A 3853-nucleotide genomic window follows, 5' to 3' on the forward strand; every position below is an offset into this window, starting at 1 on the left:
CGGGTATCTACAAGACTACCATTAGTAAAACCTTTAGTTTTGTATTTTTTGATTTTCTTGTTCATGTTCTTAACTCTTTCCCGGGTAGTTCTCAACGATTTCCACTTTATTTTTTATATGATATCGTAGATAATGATTATATCATATCGTAGATAATGATAAGTAATCTTAAGAGTTCTTTAAAACAATATTTATGAGACTCGAAAAATTTTGAGTGGATACATAAGTTCCAAATATGCCTCCTATTTATAATCATAGGATCACATCACCTTATACTAATCTTTCGATGTGGGACAATTCTACTATTTATATGTAGTATATTCAGCACACCTACGTTATTTTCCAATGTGGGCAAAACATACTAAAAATTACACAATTTTACATAGTAAGAAGTTTTAATATGTGCAAATAATATGAAATCTATACTCTAATGATAGCATTTTTTACCACAAAGCTAATTATATTATTTTAATAATTTTTTTAACGATACATTTTTGCCAAGTGAAATGTAAAAGTTTGATATAAAAATTGGAAATATCCCTTGAATATAATTTAGGAAATATATATATTATAACAATTAAAAGATTCTCCACTTTATTTTTTACATCAAAAATTATTATTTATGATACTTTCCTAAATTATTTTTTTTGATGATGTGGACGCTCTCAGATCGCTCGAAAAAACTCTTATATATATATATACTAGATTTAATGCCCGTGCGATGCACGGGCCTCTTGTCTGGAGCTTTTGTGATGACGCGAATGGCTCAAACAAAGAATACCCTCGGAATCCTATAATCTAAGTACATTTCACACTCTGAAATAATCTCATTATATAAAAAGACAATTTATTAATTAGAACTAAATAAACAATATTTTGATTAAAAATGGACCGTGTCACGGTGTGAAACCTTGTTATCCTTGAATTTATTTAACAATAATTATTATGAGAGACGGATCTCTTTGCATCAGGTAAGTGATAAAATAATACGCGGTCAATAATTTTTATTTAAAGGTAGATTTAAAAAAAAAAAAAAAAAAAAAATCTTGCCAAACATCTTTCCAGAACATTGGTTTATTTCCTACCAACTGAAATATTTGTCAGTTCGTGTTCTTATTCTATTACCTTCATCATTCAACTTTCCAATCCCCAAATCTTGATTCCCTATTTCACATTTATTTATTTCCAGTTAATTCCACATCTATTTGATACCCAAATCATGATTCAAGTTTACCAATGATTGAATTTATCTTCTAATTTTTTCTGATTGTTTCATCTAACTCTCGCAATCACTCTTGCTCGATTGGTTATGCTAATGGAGGTATGTTTATATTTTTGTGTATTGTAATGTTAAGTCAATCATTCGTTTACCTTTGATTAATTTATTAATCACAATAATTATAGAAGTAAAGAAATGAGATGGTGGGGTTTCGACTTCATAAACTTGAAGTTTTATTTAATTCTTTGTTGTTCAGCTATCTACACAGTTGTCCAAATAAGAAACCGGTATAGCATGTATTATCTAGCTTAGAGACTGTAGATTTGAAAAAATTCTTTATAAATGATGTTCCTTGTGTGACCTTTAAACTCTTGGGATAAATCGTCGATGAAGAATTTTATACCTTCGGGCCAGTTCGGGGGATGTTGTCATTTATGTCCGCTGCAATCATTATTATCCTCGGTATAATAACTTTTTGACCCAGCCTTGAACCCTTTACTATTTTTCCTTCGGCTATAAACTTTTCAAGGTGAGTTACTCAGCAGCATTACTGGCATCCCAGTCTTAACTCATGGTGTGGTAACCTCTGCAGGTTGATACTGTTTAAGTATTCTGTTGGATAAGATGTAAACTGGTCTTCAGATTCAGTTGAGGATGTGCAGACCTCATCACAACTCATGTTTAGTACCTCCTCACCTAGTACCATATTTGCCATGTAACTGTTTATCAAGTCAGCGGTGTCATTCAAAGGAGGTGAGTATTGCTCTCTGTCTTGGGCAGTCCACGTTTTTATGGTTGCTTTCAAAATATGGGTACATCTGGTTAACTAATACCTCAATGTTATCTCTCCTTGACTACCAATGTATTGTTCTGGTATTTCAATCCATGTTTCTTCGGTGTCATTCTCATCTGCCTTTGCTTCTAATTCCCCATCTCCCATAGCTAGCAATCAATCATTTAATGCTCGGTTCCCTTCCCCTTTTTCTAGGTCAGTGTTACATTCTGAGACTATCATACTTCTCTTAAGCGTGTATACCCTGCATTCGTTCCATATGAATGATCTACTAATTGGAAGTCCCCACCAAGTAAAACCATCTCCCCAAAAGAACTTAGATCTTGCTTATATGCCTTTAATGCAATTATGTCTCTTATTGTACGATCAAGTGCCTCAAAAGTAAATCTGTGGTCCATGGGTGCCTCATCCCATAACCTAAGGAGCTCAGCAAGTTAAGTCTTTTGCCCTATGTTACATGTAGAGTTGTCAAATAAGTCAATAGGGATGGCAAATCTGCTGTAAGCTGTCCTTCCTCCTGGCAGCAGTAAGGCTGCGATACCTAATTTTAAAAAGTTAACTTTTTGTTGAGATGGTCCTGTATAAAAACGTTTTTCCCATGCCTCCGTGTCCGTATAAGAATATTACCCCTCCAGACTCGTTCTCTACATTTGTAATTACTTTGTCATAGATTAACCGTTGTTCAACGTTGAGTTGCAGCACCTTTTGTGACCACTCACTCGCCATTTGCTTGGGGTCGTATAGACGTTCATCTCGAAGTAGTTTGTTTTCCATTCCGTTTATATAGTCAAATTTTCCCATAGTCTCAACACGGACCTTGATTTTTTCACTTGCCCTGCTTTCGTTTAGCTCATTGATTGTTACATAAGAACTGAAACAAAGAATACAAATTAAGTTAAATAAAATATCCGAAGTGGATGATGCCATTGTTGCAGGTAATTCTCTAGAAGATGTATCAAATATGGAATAGATGGTGTGTGGAAATTGAAATACAAAAAGACATGTATGTATAGTCTGTGTAATCCTCCTAATTTGAATCAAATTCTATGTTCTACAGGAAACTGCATACGATATTTGGACTTAGGAATTAGCTGGAGGGTAAAGTTTGGATGGGATTCTATTTATTAAAAGATCGGTAGATTTCTTATGATGTAAATATTCTGTAGCTGTGTTAGAATATGTACAGGAGTCATGAGCCAAAAGATAGATTTCTTGGACACTTTAAACGTGTGATACAATTTTAGATTTTTTTTTAATTATTTAATTGATAGTGACAGCTTTTACAGCTATTTAGCATATTCAGTTGATGGACTCTAATTCATATAGAATTGGGCATTTGATAGAAGTGTTGTACGATTAATTTTATTTTTTTTATTCATTAATGGCTTTTTTTCGGTTTAATTATTAAGCATTAATTATTAATCTTAGGTGTTTTGGCAAAGTTGGAGACTCTGTAAACGCTCGAAAAAAGCTTCCTTTAATAATATACTAGATTTAATGCCCGTGCGATGCACGGGCCTAAATGTAAATTTCTAAGAGTTTAAATCATTATTGAGGATCTCGTGCGATATACATGTCTTTTTGTAGTGCTCTGTCGTGTATGATGTGTTAATCAAAAAATGTTTTTACGATCGCAATTATATGCTACTTTGTTTGTGTTGTGTTCTGCCCTTGTATGAGACTAATTATGTTCTGATCGACTAATAGCAAATCTATTATCTCTAATTTCAAAGTTAGCATATACTATCCCAAGACCCCCGTTTTATGATAAAAAATTATTCACTATGTCCCGGTCAATATTTTTGTTGTTTCCGTTAACAATTTACGTTTTTGCTTTGGAT

General features: G+C 33.1%; 1 long non-coding RNA gene across 1 annotated transcript; it reads left to right on the forward strand.

Moving 5' to 3' along the window:
- The first annotated feature begins 1035 nt into the window (after nt 1–1035).
- LOC141621764 (uncharacterized) lies at nt 1036–3413 on the forward strand. The gene is made up of 3 exons (XR_012532654.1): nt 1036–1321; nt 1812–1972; nt 3070–3413. It is a non-coding gene; the product is annotated as an uncharacterized LOC141621764 (long non-coding RNA).
- Nucleotides 3414–3853: the final 440 nt, after the last annotated feature.

Source organism: Silene latifolia, chromosome X (genome assembly GCF_048544455.1).
Source record: "Silene latifolia isolate original U9 population chromosome X, ASM4854445v1, whole genome shotgun sequence".
NCBI classification, from domain to species: Eukaryota; Viridiplantae; Streptophyta; class Magnoliopsida; order Caryophyllales; family Caryophyllaceae; genus Silene; species Silene latifolia.